Raw genomic sequence first — 24,576 nt, forward strand, 5'->3', positions numbered from 1 at the left:
GAAACTATTTAAGCAATTTAACCGAAAATTGTTAAGTTTTTATATAAGATTAGCACGAATTGAATGAAAAATATTTATTTTTAACAAAAAATTGTAGAAAAAAAGTTTAATAAAAAATTGTAAGGTTATTATTAAAATTAGAACACAATTAGTTGTAGAATTTTTCTTTCTCCGTAAATTGTATTAATATGAAGTAAATTAAAATGATTTATTTAATAAAAGATCGTATAAATAATCTAACCAAATAAATAAGAAAAAAAGGGAACAATAAAATAGAATAGCTATACTATCGTGTTTAAAAATAAGAAAGATATTTTTTTTATTATTTAAGGTTATAAAATTATTATTTTCGAGAGCAAAAAATATGCATATCAAGTTTCGAAGGGCGTATCGTTATATTTGCGGTTTCATAACGCGGTAATCTCACTCGAGCAAGAGCCCTCGTTCGATCGTCGAGCACCTGTGAAAATTGCCGGAGTAAATTATCGAAAACTACTTTGCGGTTCTTGCGTAAAACAAATACGATTTTGTTTCTTTCTTCTTTCCCTTTTTTATAATAATAATATCGAAATTTCGTGATGAACACCAACAATGACATCGTTTCGAAAGAAATCCTAGGTATTAGAAAAGATTACTATTCTTCGCGTTAAATTACCTATATCGATGATTTAGAAACGCTAAGAATCACATCTTTTTCGATTCGATAGATTCGATAGAAAAGAAAATATTAGTCGATGTTATAATAACAGGAAATACGTGTCAATGATTTATGACGGACCACCAGCGTTTCTCTTATAAAATAAGTTCTAATTCACCATCCATTTTCTAATCATTAACTAATAATAGTAAAAAAAAAAAAAAAAAAAAAAAACAATAATGTCATATTAGAAATCATTTGAAAATCTTCAGTACGTTTCTCTAAGATATCATTTGATCTAATCTGTCAATCTATTTAAGTACAATTATTAATGTGCAATTTAAATATTATGTTCAAATACGATTATAAGATGAAAAAAATATTTTCGAAACGTACTAAAGTATGCAGCCATTCGCCCGGCAGTACTTACGTTTACATGATTTAAATTGATATAGATCGCAAGTAATACCGACCCAGATCTCACCGCGTGAAGGTTGCTGCATGTGGAGATCCACGGACTATGATAACATACTAATTAGTCGCATTTAATGGACCTTCTTTCGACTCGGTCGAAGTCGATCGAGGATGCATCAAGTTACGACTTTGCCCTGACCTACCCGAGAGAAAAAGCATGGATTCCTTATATTAAATATATATTTCAGGAGTGCTAAACAATTTATTTTGACATTATCAGATTTATTTTGATATATTGATGTTATTTTTACATATAATTTGTACATCCCGGACATGTACAAAGTATATGCATCTTTATACTCACTACTACGTTACATTTTACTATTTACATATATATTTTAATGGAAAACATTTCCTACACAATAATAATTGTACATACTTAAACATTAAATTTCATATTTCCAACCATTTTTACTACAATGCAATATTAATAAATCTAAAGTTGAAGATGTGAAAGTTAAATAAGGTGATTGAAAATATGAGAACATCAATCCACACTTTTTAAACCATCTTAATATCTAATCAGTAGACAATCGACCGAATTGCCCTTTTTTATCTTAAATTATATAACCTTAAAAATAATATAACCTTAAAACTAGAATTCTTAATAGTACTATCAAGAGAAACATGCTCTAAGCACAAACAAATAAAGCATAAGAATTCCCAACATGCACCATGCCTTATAATTATATTCTTATAGACTAGCATGCAATAGAAATGAAAAATATAGAAAACCTAAATACTTACTAATATACTTTACCAATGCATAAGATAATGTATAATATGAAATTTTTTTGCATTAATTACATATAGATTTCAATTCTAATTTATATATAATAATGTACTCATTATAATCATCAAATATCTGAAAACATAAAGATAAACAGAATAAAAAATATCATAGTAATAAATAGAATAAAACTGCATTGACATGCAATTTTATTCTATGCCTGTTGATACTATTAATATAAAAAGCAAACCAAATCCATACAATACTTAAGGTCGTATACCTGAAACATACATTTCCAATAATTAAACAATTTATGGATAAACATATTACTATAGTGATAAACGTTAAATTTATTACTACAGTAATACTGAATGCAATTATAACTGAAATGAATTAACAATTAATTATACTTATACTAAATTTAATCAACCATGAATAATGATATGATTTCAAATAACAATTCTACTATATCAAATTTAGCAAATCTAAACAATTTTAAGAATGCAACGACTCAAAAAAAAAATCTTTAATATATCTCAAAACTGTATGAAATTATATTATTTATATAAAAAGTAATTTTAAATAATAATAGCTAATAAATAGCCTTCAGTAATGCATATATACATATAATATTTCAAATAGCAGCCATTTTAGGCGCTCTGATATACAAAACAGAAAATAATTGGCGTTAGAAAATCCAACGATGGTCACCTGTAACAAAAAGAAAAATATATTAGTCATACAAAATATTAATTATAATAATAATTCAGTAGCATGACACGTCGACATGCTACTGAATTATTATAGATGCACTTTTCAATTCCCTATCAATTTCTATCAGTTCCTGTAAGATAAAATGAAAACAACTACGTTATAACATATGGTCCATCATTTCCATATGCAATTACTATTAATGACGAGCAAAATGACATGTTTAAAATAATAAGACAACAAACCATTATCAGAGGAACATGTGATCCTCTGAAAAAATGATTTATTGTCGATAGTTGCCCTCTTGAGCCACAGTTTGTGGGGGCCTCTTCGGCATGTAGCCTCTTCTTTGCTTCGTGCCCTAACCACTGCATTGGAGCATTCCCTAAGTGCAACGCATGAAAAAAAAAAAAAAAAAAAAAGGAAAATAAAAAATAAAAGGTTATAAAATAAAGATTTTAACTATCCTAACCTGTGGACGATCAATGGACCAAAATAATCCAACAATCGTGCGCATCAACACAGGTACATTTACTCGAATGCTCCTGCAGATAATCAATCTAATCGATGAACCTAATGCTAACACTTTGCATTTAAATAATTAGAAAGCATCAAATAAAATTTTAAAAATTGTACATCTATGATATATCTTATGGGCTTACTATTTTACTTGTGTAAGTAATACATTTACTTTGTATCCTTATTACTGTTTCTATACTACACATATTTAATAAATATATATACTCCAGAAACAACAGGGAAATGCAAAGTGTTAATATACTTAAGACTAAGTATCTAACATGTTCAAAAATCTTTGCTAATTCGAAAGAAATGAATTTTTTAACAATTGCAAGGATCTTTAAACTGTTTTTGATACTGATGTATGTAGCAATGCAAAGTGTCAGGAAAATGTGGGAAAAAAACAGAGATGGAGAATAATTCTAAAATTTCCTGAAACTTTGCATAATATCCGGGGACAAAACTTTTTATTTCTATATGGAAATTATCGCAAACGTCTAACCCGGCCCTACCTGCTTAAAATTAAAGAAACATTCAAACAGAAAAGTATGCTACCTGCCTACCTAGACCTATATTTAAAAATAGCAAAACATTCGTTCCAACACACACACTCCACGATTCTCTCACATACCGCCAGGGTGCAAAAGCCTACACTAGAGAGTATGCCCCGGGGCACCTCCGACACCCTAGCTCAGCCACGTTTTTTCTAAGTCTTAACTAATTAGGGGTACGTACCAATTTGCTGAAATCGACTGACAAGGTTAGTGACCATTGCGTAAAACTCTACTTTCGATGTAAATACTAGTACGTACTAGTATATGTATAAGCATACTAGTAACATACGAGTACTATTTCATTCATGAAAATACGGTTCATTTAATATTCAAAACGATAGAACGTCTTTTTGTATGACGCACTTTCAATATAAATATTAGTAGTACATTAATGTATTAATAACATACGAATTTTATCCATTATATGGTCAAGTGAAAACAATTAAATACTTTTTATGTGAATGATTAAAAATTTCGCGAAACGATGCACAATCCACCGCCTAAGACGCACACACAGGTGCAAGGTACATCGTGCACGATCACTAACGCAATGACAGTCGCCAAAGAGGGGAAACTTAAAACTAAACCCATACCAACTGTTTCTTACCCATACGAGTACACCTGGGCACACGGACAGATGAGAACGCAGAAAATACGGGGGGGAGAAACGGGAATTAGTACATTAATTGCTGAAAATCCTGAGCTAGAAATGATTAACTTATCAACTAGGCCTACGGGCTATGACTCTACAAGTCTCTTTGTTTCTTTTGCAATTACTCTACTCGACTTTTTTCTTACAAAAACAATGACTCTACTGAGACTTTTATTTTATCAACAAAATTGATTGAATATTTCATCTATTTTTCATGCAGCAATAAAAAACCTCGGACGACTCCTTCGAACAAGCGGCTATATACTAATGAAAGAACAAAATCATGATGCGCCACTTGTATTCCAGAATCTATCCGTCGCGCTTGTCTTCTTGCTCATTTTTTATCAAAAAAATCAAAATGGATTGCGATCAAATATACCATGTACAAAGAAATGCATGTAACATAGACGACATAACATGCCTTTTCTATTGACGAAATCGGATAAATCAATATCCGATTTCAGCACTAACAACGCGAGCAAGAAAGTGCTAATTAATTGCACTGTTAATTAAAAATGACTCGATTCGACGAAACAAGAAGACCCTATCCTGAGCTAATGAAAATAAGCATGCACAATAGACAAACAATGAAATATATATGGATCGTGAGTAAATCCAAAAAAAGAGTTACTCACGTGCTCGTCGATAATTTATTGGAAAAAATTACAACCAGTAACTCGTGCCGATTCGGACCTTTCGTCCTCGGCATGATTGAGCACTGGAGGAACTTAAATTTTGTTCACTCACTACTTAAGAAGTTCTCTGATGGCTCCAAAACACTCGTCCGCGTTGCTGCTCGAAATTAAAAGAAGTAGATCCACCATGGGTTGAAAATTAGATAAGGTAGACATCGACGAATTGTTCTAGGTTGAGACCTTTGTGGATTATTATAACGATGATCATCTGCAAAAAGATTTAAAACAAATTTCGAATAAATTTACTGTCACAAGATTGTAAAATTATTGTTTATAAAATTTATAAAGTTACTTACCAATATTCTGTTATAGAAGATGTGTACTATCTTAATTATCTTCCAAGATGCACTGACTCTAATACGCGACAATTATTTATTTATTACGAGACGACACGTAATTTAATTCGCGCATCTCTATTGTTTAAATAAAATAGAAAAATAAAACTTTGTACGAACGAGCACTGATTCTATAACTGATTGCTTTGCGCGCAATCAATTCGATACACTTATTTAGAACACCTCACAGTTGATTTAATTCGCGAACCGCGTAAAAATTTTTATTAACGTACAAACACTGCTTCTACTTCGCGAGTTTTATGTTTTTACTTTAGCGATACAACACTCGATTTACAACATTGCTCGCGCACGATTGCAATGCTAATCTGAAAAGAATAAAAACAGAATTATTAATATCCTTGTTATAATAAAGAAATCCTAGAAATCCTACGAAAAATAATTAATCGATGCTTTTCTAAGTGCGTACACGCCGAAGTATTCTATAGAAATAAAGGCCGAATGCTGGACTGTTTTTGTCTCGGTCTCGGCCGGAGAATTTCTTGGAAATTCGCAGGAGTGTATACATGCCAAATACAACCTATCTCTCTCTACCAAGCCCTATTATATGTCCTCAAAAAGAGAAAAACATACCTGCATGACGTAGATCGTGTACATCGGCGCGACCTCTCCTCTCCCCACCTTCCTTGTTATGTCGTGTGCTTTTCCAATTCATAGAATTCTTGGAAATCTGAAAAATGGAAATCCGATATTAATAGAGACAATTAATTGTCTGTGTTATATGATGTAGTAGCTGTGTAGAGGCTATATCCATAGCGCGCGTATGTGTGTATGTGTGTGTGTGTGTGTGTGTGTGTGTACACATATGAAAATCGAATATAATACGAAATACGACAAATAAGGATTAGTTAATGATAAATTATTAATTAGAGCATCGTTAAAAAGCGAGATAAGTATTGATATTGCGATAGAAAGAGCAGAAAATTCGAAAAAAAAGTATGACGCAATAGCAATCCGGGGTATTCCAAGACGCCGATTTTACTTTCGCGAATATTTCTTAAACGCAAAGATATTCCGGCTTACGAATATTTACGCATGGAAATCGCGTTTTAAGGAATCGATTGGTATATAGGAGGAGGGTGTACGTTATAAAAAATATCCAAATTACCTGAAATTAATGAGGACGATAAATTCCTTGCCAATTTAGTTACCGCCGAAGACAAAATGGCCGTTCTATCTACTGGCAAATCGGCTCATTAAATTACGGCGCATGCGCACTGCATCATCTTGAATATATTCTGCATTAATAAATATATTAATTATCCATTTATTATTAAAAAACAGCATATAATATAAAATTATAAAGCAAATTTTAATACAAAAAATTTTAGTAATTGATATTATGACTACAGATTATTACTTTTTAACTAATTAACTAAAATGTTTTCCCGCCACGCACACAAGCTTGTCATCACACGGACATATCTCGACGACGAAAAGTCTTTATAAATTGTTTATACAAGTTGTTATACTTTACTCACAACTTTCTTACGAAAATATATATATATATATATATATATATATATATATATATACTGCATAATATCTATGCATTCATGTACAGGATTTTTTCGACCATTATTTTTTAACTGATTAAAATCGAATCCAAACACACACAAGCTTGCCGTCACACGTATGTAGCTTTTCTTTTGTCTTTACCTCGTTAGTCAAAGCAGATATAATTAATAAATCGAATAATGAAAGAATCTAGTTCTCTTTATTAAAATGTTATAATAAAAATCTTTTTAATATTCAGAAAGTTATAATAATAATTTGTATACATATATTTTTATCTATCTATAAGTAGAAGAATATATAATTAATCAAATAAATAAAGTATTTTGATTAGAATGGTGATTGGCGATCAACGTCTATATTCAACAATTTCGAGAAGAAAAAGAAGCTTAAACGAGGAATACGGCTCAAAAGAATTTGGTAAGAAAAAAGTCGATTTTCATTTAAATATTCATACATTATCGATTTATATAAATCGATCTACTCATTTATATAATTTTTTTGAAAATTCTTATTTTCGATGCTAAAATAGATGTGAAAAATGAATTCTCTTCTTTCCTTTTACGCAGACGTTGCATATACGCACACGAATATTTGATATCTCGTTCATATCGACGATATCTACGAATTAAATTTCCAGATATTGTTGATCTATATAAAGCCATTGACCCATATAATTTCTCGAATATTACTTTCAATGCCAAGGTAAGCTACGTCTCAATTACATAGACATATCGAATGTACATGCAAATGCATGGAATCGAATCGAAAAGCATTCGTACAAATTTTTCTACGTGTTAGTCTTTCTTTGGAACGTGTACATATATACGTACATAAATTCTCTCGAAATAATCCAAAATGTATATTTCAATTCAAACTTAGCAACCAATGTATTTTCATCTCTCCGGAAAAGAAATAACGTGTAAAGATGCAAAAAATGGACAATAGTTTTCCTGTTATAGATACATATTCGTTATGCACACACACGCACAGAGAGAGAGAGAGAGAGAGGAGGAGAGAGGAAAAAAATCACATAAGCATTCCCGGTGGTCAAGCCTAATAAAAAGAGACGTCGTGTGCCATCTCGAAATACCATCGGACTTATCGTTCAAAATTAAAGTCGATAATGCAGACAGATTTAACAAAGAAAAAAACTGATATCGACTTGGATCTCTACGGAGATCGATTCTCCTTTTTAACCTTTTTATTTTCACTCGTTATTATGTATTTATAACATGGGTGAGAGATGGAGAATACCGAACGAATATCAAGTAAGATATATTTTCTCAATTAATTATTAATTACTATTAATATTATTAATATATAACTACTATTTAATGTGTATATATATATATATATATATAGATGTAAAAGACATGTTTTAAATTCATTATAATAAATTTCCTTTTTATAAGGCTATTAGGTAAAAATAATAGAAAGAAATAATTCAAGGTTATATAGTCGTTATACATATAACATTTCATACATAATAATGGTCTAAAATAAATCTTTCAAACATTATAGATAAAGTCAGTCGATCATCTATGACCTCTGCAACGATCAACATTGAAATTTCTCATCGTCGAAGGATATTCTAGAAAGATGTAAATATTGCCGGTCTGATCACGCAGTATACTGCCGAACGTCGTAAGAGTTACATCGAAGAAGATAAGAGGTTAGTACGGAATATTGAGCTGTTTAAAAAATTCATGCCATTTATTCTCTCATATGCCTATCGAAATATGCGACGTGTAAAGATATTAAAATCCTATTAGTTTTGATTTATATATTGAAATTTAATATCTGGAAGACCGTCAGTACGATTTTCGGGCAACTTGAAAATACATTTAGCTACAAAATACAAATTTCTCCTCGTCATTCTATTAAGATATATACGTACATATTAATTTTGCCATTATAAGCGTAAGCAGAAATTACGTCGAAGAGGATAAGAGAGGTTAGGACAGAGTATTGAGTCGTTCAAAAAACTTCCCGATAAAACTCATTATTAGTTTCAAATCATTATATGTATATTAAGATATTAAAAATTTATCCTTTTTTTTTTTATATACATATATTGAAACGACGCATCTGTATATACTTTTTGTATTATAAATTTAATCATTTATTCGAATTTGATGCCCCAATTAGGATATGTAAAACAATAAGGCACAAGAGACTTTTCGGACAAGTTGAAAAGATACATTAAGCGTATAAAAAGAGGAATTGGAAAGATCAAATCTCTCGTGTTGCTAATAGCCGAGGCCTCGCGAGAAGATTCGCGTTCGTTTATGTGAATAGCAGTATATACGTCGTCGCACGTGCGCCACGTGGATCCAAGCTTAGCGGGAGCTTAGCGAAGGATTACCAGCGCATTCTGCTACTACCAGATAACACTGTGTAAGTTGTCGAGCGTTCACAGGCCGCTTTCGCGGAGGCAGGCCGCCCCTTCCGGCTCGACGCCTCACTCGCTTCGAAATAATTGAACGTTCCCGCTTCTCTCTCTCTCTCACACACTCACACACACACACACACACACACACACACCAATGTTGTCTCTTACTCTCTCGCTCACTCTCCTCGGCCGAACGATTCGAAAGATCGTAGATAACAGGCACTTCGTAATTGGATGATTTTCATGGGGAACGGTTCTGGGGGCTGAGAGTAAACGATAAAACCACCGAGAAGACTATTTTTCTCTTTCTCACATTTGGCTTTCCCTCTCTCTTTCTCTTGTTCTCTTTTTTTTAATATATTTCACAACAACGTGTCAGTATGTAGTAAGATTGAAATGATCAGATTGTATAATTGAATAATAAGCTGGTAAGTGTATCTATAGATTAATACATCATTTCTTTCTTATAATGTTCATTAATTCAATTAATTTTTTTTCTTGATCATCAAACTTATATGTCTTTTAAGATTTATTGATTTAACATGACTATTCATTTTTTAGTTTGTCACGAGCACAGTAATGAAATTTTTTAGTCAATAAATTCGGATAAATATGAATTTACCAAAAGACACTTTGAGATACCTACATATATACCTACCTAATAAGAAAGTATATCCCTTTTTGGGTTTGGTGCGTGTTGGCATGGACAGAACGTCTTAAATATCCAATCAAGAAACTCTCTTTCTTCTCCTTTCTTAATTGGATGATTTTCGTGCAGCATATACATTCTCTTTCCCTCTCTCTCTCTCTCTCTCTCTCTCTCTCTCTCTTAGAATGATTTCGATACGAAATTGCAGTTGGACAAAACTTTTTGAGAGCGTGCACTCGAGAACATGTCTTCTCCGTTTGAAGAAAGAAAGAAACACTGAAGAAAAAGAAGAGAGAGAAAGAGATAGAAAGATCCTTTTCTTTCTTTCTTTCTTTCCTTCCTTCCACAGAATTGTCCCTGTGTACCGCCGTCAGCAAGTTCGAACAATTTTAATTCCTCAATCGTGGCCGGTCTCTTTCGAACGAGTAGTAGAAGGAGAGAAAAGAGAAGTCGAAGTAGAAAAAGAAACGAAAAGAAAGAGAGAGAGAGAGAAAGAGGGAAAGAGAAGGCCGTTTGCAACGCGCAAATAATTGGGCAAAACTGCTTCTGGCGAATAATTACTCGAACGATCGAAGCCACAGAGTGTGTGTAGTAGTCAATAACATCCCTCTCTTTCTCTCTTCACCAAAAGGGAGGAACACGTCTAACGGAAGACCAACAAAATCCAAGAAATAAGCGGAAGCAAAAAGGACGAGATGCACTTTCTGCTTGAAATCTAGTAATGGATTCGAAACATCATCGTTTTAAAAGTTAACGATTATATCGAAATTATTAGGTTCATTTTGTTGGAATTACTCAGAAGGATATTCTTATGAAAAGTATCTGAAAAATACTTTCTACCTTTGGATATTATTCTTTGAATGAATTTTAGAGATCTTTTTAAGACAGAAGTATGCAGGAATTTTTATTGGATAATTTCTTGAAAAATCAGATTGCTGTATATATCTATATAATTTTGTGTATGCGCGCGTGTGTATGTGTGTATATATATATATATATATATATATATATATATATATATACGGAAAATTTCTTTATAACATTCATTGACGAATTTTATACATATAGATTTGCATTTATATTAGAATTTTTCTTAAAAAATTTCTTGTGTAATAAATTAAATTGTTCTAATCTTACAATATATTTAAAAGGATTATGGAGACATTCAAGATACGAGCTCGAATCTTTCGCTACAAGAGGCGAAACTTCTTCCTTTAGTGGTCGTCGAAGAGTAGAGAGAGAGAGAGAGAGAGAGAGAGAGGGAGGGAGAGAGAGAGAGAGAAAATCAGTAGAGGTTTTTTGTGGAAGAACAAGAGACGAATCTCGCGATCGACGAGAGCATACAGGACCATCCGGATTTAATTGATATCGTCCGGTTCTCCGAGAGGTGACTTTTAATCCGTAATAAATTTCGATCATGCACGGGAAGATTTATGAAGTTACGTCGCATCACGTCACTATGTCGCTAAAGATGGACTTCGGTGTTGTCCATCTTGTATATATCTACAACAACAGTGCTGACGTTGCTCGAAGGAGAAAATTATCTACGTTTAAACGTCACATTAGCAAACAGGATTGATGTCAATCTCTTCGCGTAAATTTACAATTTTATATTTAATTTATTACTAACAAAGAAAAAAGAAAATTACACAAGAGAAATTGTTAGAAACAATTAGAACTAAAGAAGTAAAATTCGCAGAGATAATGTTTAATCATAATCATTGGTATATAATTCGTTTATGATCAGACTTTTAACGCCTCTAGAAGAAATAAAGAGAAACATGTCTGATCAAAGAGAAGAAGCAAAGGAAAATGCCAGAGGCAAGGCAGCAAACATCAGCAGCAAATTGGAGGCCGACATATTTCGGAGCCGATTTGCAGTTTCGACGTAAAACCAGTCGAGAGTGAATTCTCGAACATGAACCAAAAGATTCTTACGAAACGCCCTTAAGGAATATTCGTCAAGCTCTTTCTCGATCAACTTTAAGATTTTCTTTTCTTCGAATTCATGTCGAAATCAAATATACAAAGGAGAATGTGAACCCCTACGGAGATTCATTGAGCGTGACATCAAACCATCTGTTAGGATACTTACGTCGTCTCACCGTGATAAAATATTAACCATAAAGTTGATCTTTCTATTTACGATGACATAGATATTGTATTAGATATTGTATTAGCATCGTCATTCATAAATAAATGCATGATCAAGATTATGAACAAAAATTGGAAAATAAACCAATATTATAATTAGAAGAGTTATAACGTTAATTGGATAATAATTAAATAGAAACGAATAGGATGATTTATGTGGTATGATTAATAGTGAAGGATAAATAGTCGATAAATCTTGTCACACTGTAATAGCAATCGAGAAACGGTGCGAAAGATATTACTCGGAAAGCAGAACTGCAGTGAAATCGGAATCCAAGTGTTGCCCTTAAGAGGATCGAATACCACGGAAAAAGACAGATAGAAATCGATGTTATCCTCTTGTCGGAGGGTTTCTGGTCGAGAAACAAAAAGTGAGAATCCGACAGCATACCTACTCGAGCGTGGGTACTTAAAGGGTCTACTGAAAGATCGTTTGCTCTGTCTCTCTGCAAGTACACGCGCGCACAGACGCACACACATTTATATATAAATGTATGTATAGGATGTCTGTATCGAAGGTGTGATATCCAAAGAGTTATCACGTTAATTAATCAAAATAATGAAATGGGAAAAGAAGTTGAAGAATATTTGGCATTCGCGATCTTCTCACTGATTATTCTCTTGTCACCCTTAAATTATCCTGAAAGAGTTCTTACCAATGTTTTACGAATCTCTGAATCTTTTCTTTTTATGGAACTGTTTATTTCGAAGGTATCGTCCAATCAGTAAATTAGTTGAATATTTCTTTTCTTAGATCTATTGGAAAGCTTTATACTTTCAAGCACAAAATAATATAATGCATATTATATTAATGTATGTTAAGGCTGACAATTATTATTAATATTAAAAATAGTCGAAGGGTAGATCTATAAATATAATTTGATCGTATGTGATTGAATCTTGGTTTTTAGATACTTTTTGCGTAACAATATTAATCGTGGTATTATCGTAAGTATTATATAAATTTGTATTCTGTTAATATTAATTATTAATAATAAATAACTCTTTCTCTCTCTCTCTCTCTCTCTCTCTTTGTCTATATATATATATATATATATATATATATATATATATATAGATATATATATATATAATTCTATTGTATGTAATTAAATCTAATCAATGTCTCACTTTTAGATAATAATTGTTATATAAGGACGTTGATGTGGTATTAAGCGAATAGAAAATTGTTTAAAAGTACAAAAAGATATATGTAGACGGAGGGATTTAGTCAAAGTAAACGTGTCCTGAAAATCATCAGGTGAGGTATATATTCACCACTTGTGACTACCGGTCTCGCTTACATTCCAATTAAAGTCTCTGCTTATCATACATTCAATTAGCATAACTCATATGAAAAAAAGATAAAGGGCCATAACGAAGCGGCCCGTCAGAAAAAACTTCTTAGTCAAAGAGCCGAGGCATAAAACTCGAAGTGAGATATAGAAGCAATGAACCAGAGAGAAAGAAAGAAAGAAAGAGAGAGAGAAAGAGGAAAAGAAACTCGTAGGACCGCCGATCGACTCGCCGATGTAGCGACTCGAAGTCTTCTTACGTGCGAACGAGAACGTAAAAGCGTTAAAACGCGGACAAGAAGGAGGAAGAAGGCGTAGAAATAAATGAGAAGGGCTGGAGATGAGAGAGGAATCGCCGGTTACATCGTACAAAAGTCGTTAAGCCCGTTACGATCCTCTTGTATATACAAGCTTATTCGAGATGACATCTTCTTAATGTTTCTCTTTTACGTACATCTATACGCACGTACACACACGTAATACGTATGTATTTATTTATCCATAATTATATCTATATCGTATCAGATCTCTTTAGATTAATACATATTTTTAATACACATTATTGTATAATGCTAAGATACTGCTCATAATTAGCTTGAAAATTCTATAACTTTTGAAACGTTGCAAGGAACATATTCGTATATATACACACACACACACACATATATGAGAAAGAGAAGGATATTATATATTTAGAAATGGTCACATCTAATATAAAAAAGGAAAGGAAAAAAGAATAAAGATGATAAAATCAAACCAGAAAATTTCCAAGTAAAGATACGATTCAGTAATTAGTACAAAAATTCTACAACGTTAACAAGTTAAAAGCTATATGACTACCTACATATCTACATACATATATACGTACATACACGAGAGTGAAGAAGGTATCGTTCACACCTGTCTTAATAAATATTCGACCTACGATGTTGTAGATAATGAAGAGAAAAAGAAAAGAGAGAAAGAAGTCTGTTAAGCACAAAAATCGAACTCTAACTCTGAACGTTGTCGAATCCGAGTAAGGAAGATCGGATTAATCGATCAAGAATAAGACTTGTAAAGCAGAGAAAGAGAAAGAAAAACGATAGTTAGTGGTATTGCTTTACCTTCTTAAACTCGCTCGCTCACAAGTACAGTTTTCTTTTCCTTTTACTTGATCAGCACTCGATTTCTTAATTAGCAGAGAACATTCCGGCTGACAGATCGCAACTTCTTTTTCTGGGCCAGCTGCGCGAACGAAGTGACTTTCGTCTTTGGCACCTCTCGATAATTCCTCTTCTTCTTTTTCTTTGTCTTTTTTTTCTTTTCTTTTCTTTTCTTGTCTTTTCTTTTCTTTTCTTTTCTTTTCTTTTCTTTTCTTTTCTTTTCTTTTCTTTTAAATCCCTGTCCCTTTTATTTTTAACACCGAAAGCGTTAAACCGTATCTTAGAAGTCGAATAATAAATTACCATTGCTCGATTTGTCTCCTCAAAGTACTCTGCCTCGTTTTAAATTCGTAACACCATTTTAAATACCATCGTGAATTTTTATTTTTTTTGCCTCCTTCTTTCTTTCTTTCTTTTTATCTTTTTTTATTTGGAACAAATTCGATGAGAGATCGTTCCTGATTAAAAAATAATTGGATCTTAATTGGTCCTTCTCTCTCCGTAAAGTGTTTTAAGGTGAAATACAATTTCCAAGGTTTTTTTTCTTCTCAAAGGCAAAAAGGATGGTGCATGAACTATGACCTTTGCAAAGATGCAGGAGAGAGAAAGGGAGAGAGAGGAAAAGATATAATTGGAAAGATTTAGCAAATGTAAGTGGATGATTTTAGCAAACGAGAAAAGAGAATCTGACTATAGCGGTCCTCCGAAGATATTTATGAGAGAAAAAGAAAGAAATAGAGAGAGAGAAAGAGAGAGAAAATACGAAACAAGCTTTCTAACAGTGATTCTCATTGATACCATGAAAGAAGATCTACTGAAATCTATTACCTTTAATCATTTATTGATTATCTGCGACATTTATTATTTTCCAATATAAATTTATTAAATCTAAAATATAAAGTGTAAATATATTAATAGTGAATTAATTTAGTTGCATTTGTAGGATGCTTTGGAAGGATCTCGGAGATTCTTTTTCAGAGACTTACGAGTTGAACAGCCGGTATTGCTCGAGAAGAGTCGAGAAGGATCCATGCATGGTAATGCGATGCAATAATCGAGTGAGTGAGTCGTCTCATCTCGTCTCGTCTCGTCTCGTCTCGTCTCGTCTCGACTCGTCTCGTCTCGTCTCGGTCGCAAGGTTCGCCTATAAAACGCAAACGCGAACCAGCCCCGTAATTACTGGTGGAAGTGACTGCTTGCCGGTTAACGTTCCACCTCGTCCAAAGGGTTCATCGGCTCGATTGGTTTAGCTTGCCACCTAACGGTGTGCTGGTAAGCAACCATCCTCTCTCTCTCTTTCTCTCTCTCTCTCTCCCTCCCTCCCTCCCCCTCTCTCTCTCTCTCTCTCTCTCTCTCTCTCTCTCTCTCTCTCTCTCTCTCTCTGTCTCTTTATTTCTTCTGTCTTTCTTTTCTCTTTTTTTTCCGAGTGAAAATTCTGAGGCCCATTACACTGCGTAACAAAAATGTCTTATGAGATATTGGAATTATTTTCAACTAGAAGGAGAAAAGTACAGACAAAAAGAAAGAGAGAGAGTTTCATTTATCTTGCATTAGATCTCTTTAATTTCTTAAAATATCAATACTTCGAGCAGCTGTATTTTTTTGACATACTTAGCAGCTGAAGAAAACTTCTAAAAAGTTTTATACAAAGAGTTCACGCTTCCCGTTTTAGATATAAAAAAAATTGACATAGATAAGACGATAGGTCTTTTAGAAAGTAAAATTATTTTTATTCGTTATATTTTTTTAATATTTTTTTTAAGTTTACACACTTATACACGCATACTTAGTATAGTTAATATATTGTAATTATGCTAGTAATATCATAATATCGTTTTTATTTGAAAAAATAAAATTTAACACATTGAATACATAAAAAAAAATACTATAATTATAACAAAAAAAAATGAAATTATAAAGAGTTAAGGATATGGAATGAATTTAAAATAGCCTATTGAGAGAAAGAAAGAGATGGGGAAATATAAGAATGAATATATCAAATGAAAAGTATCAATGTCGATGTTCATTCTTTTGTAATGAATTACTCTGTAATTATCTGTGTCTCCTTTCGTCCTTTGCAAAGCAACAGGTGCAACAAGCGAACTTTGAAAACATATTAAAAAGACTTCAGAAAGAGGAACTCCTACCAATTGGGAATCGAGATTATTATAGGGTAAGAAGCCGTTGACTCTAACGAATGTCTAAGAGAGAGAGAGAGAGAGAGACTGACTTTAAGATAAGAAACGAGAATAGGCTTTACTTGCCTTTCTTTTTTCATCTGGATTTTCATCGTTTACCCTTCCATGTACTCGCACACACATAAAATTATGTATAGGTATATTTTCATACTGAATTACATGTCCTTTCTTTCAGTATATACTTTGAAGAGATACACAGGTGGCCGTACCAGTAAGTTCCATTTCGCAACTCGTTTATCTCAATCAAATTTCGAGATATATATAAGTATATAGTTCATTGGTCGATATCGATCACAATCATTAAAACAATTAAGATAAAAATGATGAATATTTGAGATTCATTGCCATTGAAACGAATCATAAAAAGGAAATATATAGTTGTACTCTTACAATATTAAAAATTACATATTTAATAGATTTGATTAAAAAAAAAAAAGGAAAGATCTATTTGATGGTCGATAAGACTGAAGAATGAAGGAACATAATCCACAAGAGAAAGTCAATGTATGAAAGAGGAAGAGAAAGAGAGAGAGAGAGAGAGAGAGAGAGAGAGAGAGAGAGAGAGAGAGAGAGAGAGACAAAATCAGTAGGCGTTCCATGTCGAATCGACTTGAAGCCTAAATTCGTGACACTTCACATGCACGAACTACTCTAACACAATCATCTTTTACCCCTTTTTCACAGCAAAGCAAATTCGTTAGAGGATCCTAAGAAAGGTGACAAGAAAACATAAAAAAAAGAAGAAGAAGGGAGGTACTCGAAAAAAACAAGAAATAAAAATAAAAAAAAGGATAAAATAAAAATGAAAAAGAAGCGCGATATTTAACATCTGCCCTATAATAACGAACTTCATAAACGCACATACACACATACCAATCACTATACCAAGCCTAATCTTTTTGGATACTACAACAGAAGGGTCTGATTTGTAATTTATCGTTTTATAGATTATATTCTTTTTTTCTTTTCTTTTTTTTTTTCTTTTTTTTTTTCTTTTTTTTTTTTTTTTTTTTTTATATAGCCTATCTAGTAAACGAAACAATGTCACGAAAAGTTGACAATTTGCGTAATTAGTACGCTTAATGTCTCTCAGTGGTTCTCATCCTAAATCTCTTGTAAAATTTTTCGAAATTCTTTAGGATGGTTCTTAATTCTTTTCTCTTTTATTTTTCTACTTTTTTCTTCTACAACATCCAGTTCGAATCAGAGCATCGATATCACGCTAGTTTAAAGTCCCTTCTTGTCCTTAGCCATCCCTAAAGGTGCACCTGCACGGACCGGCTTTCTTCTTCATATTTTATCGACGGTTAGAGGAGCCAAAAATTACTGCACTCTTCTTCTTCTTCGCGGAGTCATTAACGAGTCGGCAGATTCGGTCGAAACGAGGCCAGATTAGCTACGATTAGCCACGCGTTCTTCTTATTTTTTCTTTTCTTTTCTCTTATTTGAAAAAGAGAGACTGAGAGGTAATTATTCCTTCGAGTCCATTTACCTAAATATATCGAAATTCTTTAAGTTCTTACGATTTATTTTCAACGTCAAAGAGATCGAGATATTAGTCTTAATTTATTTGCACCAGCGTTACATAAATTGATTCACATTTTATAGCGTTTTCTATGGAATTCTTTATTTGAGATGGAATTATTTTTCTCCAAATATTCTAAATGGAAATGAGTAGAAAAGAGAAAAAATGTAGACGTTGAAATTTGTGAACAAAAAAAATAAAAAAGAATAAAAAAGAGAAATGAAAGAGACAAAAGATCGTTGATTATGACCAAAAATAAAGTAAAAAAAGCAAAACGGAGAGATAAGTAATGAACGTTTATCGCTTGAAATTACATCGTTGTTATATACTGGGTGTGAAAATTATTATTTGGAGAGGTAGAATTATAGCCGGAGGATATAATAATTATACGGGGCACCAGAGAAAAGAAAGAGAATGATTGCCTTTAGATAAAAGACATCTTGCAGGGGCGATAATTGTAGCAAAAGAAAAAAAAGATTTTTGTAAGCTTTCACGTTTTTCAAGCTTCTCTTCGGGAGAGTATCTCAATAATAATTTACAACTCTTTATTTTACAACTTTACGAGATTCTTCGCTCTAAATACTTTTTCTTTTTTTTCCCCTTTCGTCCTTTTTTTTTTTTTTTTACATTTCTTTCGGCAAGGACGAAGTATTCGAAGGCGAGCACAAATATTTGTATAACAAAGCTATATATCGCTCGTGGCTAAGACCACCGCCCATTATTGGCACCTGCCCGAAATAATAAAGCAATTGGCTAACGATTATCGAAATTCGCAAGTGGATCTGCCATCCATCCATCCATAGCTGCCTCGAGCTTAGCTTTCCATGAAATCTTTCTTACTCTTCGAATTCGATGCTGTTCCTTTTCGATGACCGAACATATTATGACGTTTGTGTCGTTTATTTAACACCTGTGTTCATTCCTTAGCTTTAAATTGTCCGACCAATGTTACCAAGTCTTAATAAGATTTGTAAAAATGCATCCTAAGATAAACAGATAAAACTTGATTGCCTTACAGACATTTCTTTTTTTTTTTTACACGTATTATTATTTATATATAAGTATAAAAAATTTTATATTATTATTATTACATATACGTATATGGGAAGCAATTTGGAAACAGTCATAGATTTGATTATAGTTTTATTATAGGTCTAAATTTGCATATTATTTTACTATACAACAACCATAAATCCTGTCTAATACAAAGCTTAATTATATATTTGAAAAAGAACTTTGCGACGATCATAAATGCGCTAACGAAAAGCCTAGATATCATAAATCCAAATTTATAAATAATATTTAATCATAGGTATATAGGTATATAAAAAATAATATATATATATAGACTATCGACGAGAACGAATCGATCAACGTGTTAGAAAGTCTAGAACGAATGGAAGCAAACACACGGATAGAAAAGGAATAGAAAGAGAAGGAGGAGAAGAAGGAGGAGGTAGAGGTACAGGAGAGGGAGAGGAAGGAAGGAAAGAGAGGAAAAAAAGCGATATCGGTGGGAGGTAGAGAAAAGAGGAGTAGGAGTAGGAGAAGTTTCGACTCCCTCGACGTCGGCGTCGTCGACGTTGACGTCGATCAACCGTCGGATTACGCATGTCCTGGCAGCTGCGCGCATCCTTCCTGGGCGTTCCAAAGAGCCGCCAATCGGTGTAACTCTCTAATAACGAGTGCTTCCTGAGTGGGCCAATCGTTGAAGAGGAAGGTATCAGTGCGGGTGTCATCGGCCATTCAGGAAGGCCGATCTTATCGTTCGAATGTGAAGGGGGCTACAGAAACGAAGGAAGGATGTGTTGCCGCGGCTTCCCTCTATACTAAACGCGACGATGATAGTAATCGCGATTCACTAATTCTCTTACCACTCCTTTTGTTTCTTCTTTTTTTTTTTCTTTTTTCTTTTTTTTTTCTTTTTTTTTCTTTCTTTTTCCAGGGTAGCCCAAAAGTTCCTAGGTGGGCCAAAAGTGTTCCTATTAGGCGATTTTTTAAATAAATCGATCACTCTTTTTCGAAACATTGTGGGTTAATTTTTTTGTTCAAATCTGTAAAACTGCAATTCTAAAAGTAATTGATTTTTATTTAAAATCATCAAAAAACTTTGAGCTCATCCTAATCATAAATCATAGATATATTAATTATAATTGATGTCAGAAGAAATTAGACAGAATGAATGGATGAAGGATGATAATTTTCAAAATTTGTTGAGAAAGAAAGAAAATGAAAAGGTAATTTTTAAAAATAGTTGAGAAGTACATTTCTCAAGTAAAAGACTGCTGTAGAAAAGAAGATCATGCCAAGGCCCTTCACCCTAATCGATCCATAGAAAATCGAGGATACACCTTGCGTCTCGAAATTGTCCTTTTTCTCTCTCTCTCTCTCTCTCTTTCTCTCTCTTCCTCTCTCTCTTTGTTGGACACGAAGATGACGAAGAAGATGAGGACGGCAATTCGGCCTCCATAAATTGCGATTTTGACCGAGAGATTAATATTTGATCGGGGCTGTGTACCCCGTGAAATCTTATGTGGGGAAGAAGAAGAGACCGGTCATAGAAACAAAAAAAAAATAAAAGGCAGCTCTCTTTCTAAGCATGCGAAAAGAGAGGACGATCTTGATGCATCTTCGACCAGCTGCCGGCGTCTTTTCGAAGCTAAAATTATTATTATCCTCTCGATGAAATTACACCGAGGAAATGTGCTCCTTCTCTCTCTCTCTCTCTCTCTCTCCCTCTCTGCTTAACTTCTTTTTCTATCTAAATTTATTTCCTACTGTTTCTTCTTTTTTCTTTCCTTTAATTTTCATTTCTTTCAAAAAGACAGAAACAAAGTAATTGTTTCTTTTTCCCTAATTTTTCTTCTCTAATTTTTATCTATGTTATCATTTATCAATGTTTCTTTGTCCATTCACAAAGACATAGAAAATTCTTGGAGATATTACTTAAATAATCGCTCAAATCTTATTGCACGGTTCACAAGAGAAAAAGAAAGAAATACCAATATTATAAAAAAAATTCGACATAATAATTAGCTTACCCATTATGTTACAGGTGTACCTATTACCGTCTCGTTGATTTGAAGAATAATAAGAAAAAGATCTTTTCGGCATAGTCCAATTATGGCAAAGGGAAGAAGGAAAGGAAAAGGTCAATTCTTGAAAAGGGAAAATACCTGAAAACAGAAGTCCTATAGAAATGTTAGTAGAAAAAAAGAAACATTGAGGAGGATTAAAACATTGTCGAGGGTTCAAAGGAACGGGGGTTGGAAACATCTTCACCTGCCCTTTCGTCATCGCCGTCGTCGTCATCGTCGTCGTCGTCGTCGTCGTCGTCGTCGTCGTCGTCGTCGTCGTCGTCGTCGTCGTCGTCGTCGTTGGCCGTCGGTGTTCGTTGCTTTCCGACATACAACGATGAGGACGAGGACGAGGACGACGGGGTTGCCAGGCCACGACACGCTTTAACCTTCCTCTTTTAAAAAGTCCTACCGCCTCGCTCGACGCTCATAAATTAATCTACCGAACCATCTGATACTTTACTCCTCGTTAGGGGTGAGTTGCCACCGACGCTCTTTCTTCGGTGTTACGTCCTTTTATCTGATTAACCCAACGTAATTTCGTGTTTCCTTTCTTGAAAAAATAGTTCCTTCACGCAAACCAATTGAAAATGCATGGTGAGTTCAATTGTTTCTTTCAATATATTTATCTCTTTAAGGATTACATAGTTTGTTTGAATTAGAAATATAAAGATATAATAAAAATATAAGGTAATATACATATAGGTACAATAAAAATAATATGCTCATATGTAATATTAGAATTTTCAATCTAACCAAATATGCAAATTTAACAAATCGCAATATTCATAAATAGAATAAAAAAGTAACAACGAAGCGTTTTAAAGCTAAAACGCAAACAAATAATTAAAAAAATATTTTACGATCGTGATACATACAACAGAATACATTGACATAAATCAGTTCATAAAACAAGAGTCGACGAAGCGAAACGAGCAGTGTAAGTGGGAGCAAAATAAAAGATCGAGAAGAGGGTTGAGGAGAGACGGACATAGACTGACAGACACACACAGAGAGAGAGAGAGAGAGAGAGAGAGAAAGAAAAACGTTCGACACAACATTTGGACAAACCGCAAAGAGCAGGAGACCAGTTAGGGGGCGATGATCCGTGAATGTGCACAACCTGTCTTCCTACATCTCCAAAGAGAAGTCAAGCATCGAGAAAGAGAGAGAAAGAATGATGCTATATACCAGGGTGTCGAAAACCAAAAGGGATTTAATTCTAGTACAATGGTACTCGAGACGTATTCGAGTTGGATACGATTAGCCCATAGGGGGTCGTTAGAGTCCTGACTAGTATAAAGTTGTAGCGTGTGGTTAACCCTCCGTGTTTATTTGTCATTCGACACTCCATTTATTGCCATTGATCTTTTCTAAGCCACAGAAAAACACTCATCAGTCTACATTAATTCGTCTTAATTTTTACTCTCACCCGTATTTCTAACTTGAGAAATTTACATAGTTTATTCAATCATTTTAATATAGACAATCTAATATATAAATAAATGTTAGGCTGATTCATAAATGTCCTTACAATTGTCCTAATATATTTTAATTAAAATTTATATAAATGCCTCATTTTTAAGGAACAACATTTATATATCAACCTAACAAATAAATAATTAAAAAATAAACTTAGAATCATATGAAAAAGAAAAAAAAGAAAAAAAAAAGAAAGAAAAAAGGTAGAGTAATCGACTCCCTCGCAATATCCTTATATGATCGTCTCCGTTTATACCTGAAAATAATTATTCTTTCAGATCACTCGTTAAAAGGATGAACCGACCGATCCTCTCATTCAGAAAAAAAGAGATAATGGATCCTTCTTCTCCAGCTTCCGTCGCGCACGCTTATGTGCATATATAAAAAAAGCGTCGCGACCTTCGTGACGAAAGAAGAGGAAGAAAGACGAAGACGAAGAAGAAGAAGAAGAAGAAGAAGAAGTATACAATAATTCTTAACCGCGTGAAACGCCTTTCGAACCGTGAAAGATGTCTGCTTTTGCCAGTAGAAAACAAGGGACCAAAATTGTAGGTATATAATTGTCCAAGAAAAGAGGAAGAAGGTGTATCTGTAAAGATATATATATATATATATATATACATATATATATTTATTTATATATAGATATATACTCATACACACACACACGCATTCTCTTACGCAAGAGTTCGCAAAAGAGATACGTCCTCCGAAAAAAAGAAAAGATGATCATACTTTTGATCTTCGTGGAAGGCGAAAAAACATGAGAGAGAAGGAGAAAAAGAAAGAGAGAGAGAGAGAACATATAAGTCGCGTGTCGAAAGTCGGTCGCGATTACATCTTCCCTTTTGAAAGAAAACGCCCAAGTTACAAGATACAACCTCTCTTCTTTCTACTTTCTTTTTATTTTTTCAACAAATTCCATGGATCATTGGTTTTTGCATTTCAAGAAATTTGGCCGCGTGTCTCGAAGAGGAATGGATCGTACGGTCGTCCATTCAAAATTTCGAAGGAAAGGTGAACACACGAGAGGATAATTTGAAGGACTCACGAGATACGCGAACAATTTTCTAATAAAAAGAGATGAATGTTATGTAAGACCCTTGACAATTCATCTCTTTCTTTCTTTCTCTATATACATATATATATATATGAGCCGGAGATTATGAAAGTGGTCCAAATCATTTGGGATATTTTGTGCGACGCTCTATTATTAAAAGTTTCAAATTACATAAAAGAATTATTTTTTAGGGATAAATATACAATGCTTACTTTTTTGATCTTTTTTAGTGAAAAATAATTTTTTATATAAATCAAATTCAAATGTATCAAGATATCTCAAAAGAAATAATAAATTATTCAAAACAACAATTGGACTACCATTACTATGAATAGATTTTGCAGTAGCGACCAAGCTATCGGTAAACGGGAAAGAAGGAGAAAAAAAGTGACCTGGAAAACTGTAAGAATTGATTTTTCGCATCTATAATTTCAGAAATGATTTGTCGTGTTGGCGAAGACAACAGTTGCAATATGTGATCTTCTAATTGTTTTCAACAGTGTATATGACATAGACCACTTTCATGATCACCGGCTCATATGTATGTATATATATATATATATAAAGAGAGAGAAAACAAGAGAAAAAATTCTAGCTAGTTAGTTTCACATGCAAAACGAAGAGGACAAAGAGAAAATTCGCGTGAGACGAAATGAAAAGTTTTTGAACATGAAATGAGTATGACGTGTACAAAAAAGAGCATGACACGTCACGCAGGAGCCACGAGTGTATGACCGCTCGACTTGTTAAGTCTCA

The 24,576-nt window shown here is 33.2% G+C and overlaps 1 protein-coding gene across 3 annotated transcripts in view; it reads left to right on the forward strand.

Annotated features, from left to right (window-relative positions):
* The first annotated feature begins 8,483 nt into the window (after positions 1–8,483).
* Positions 8,484–24,576, forward strand: part of LOC124956095 (paired box protein Pax-9) — a 35,277-nt gene continuing 19,184 nt past the window's right edge. For 2 of the 3 annotated variants that reach the window (XM_047511483.1, XM_047511486.1), the window contains exons 1-2: positions 8,484–8,515; positions 23,039–23,312. The gene's annotated coding sequence lies outside the window, so the exon portion shown is untranslated. Of the gene's footprint in view, positions 8,516–21,681; positions 21,754–23,038; positions 23,313–24,576 lie in introns of those variants that run through there. The other variant, XM_047511484.1, reaches the window with a different exon arrangement.

The sequence above is a fragment of the Vespa velutina genome, chromosome 20 (assembly GCF_912470025.1).
Source record: "Vespa velutina chromosome 20, iVesVel2.1, whole genome shotgun sequence".
NCBI classification, from domain to species: Eukaryota; Metazoa; Arthropoda; class Insecta; order Hymenoptera; family Vespidae; genus Vespa; species Vespa velutina.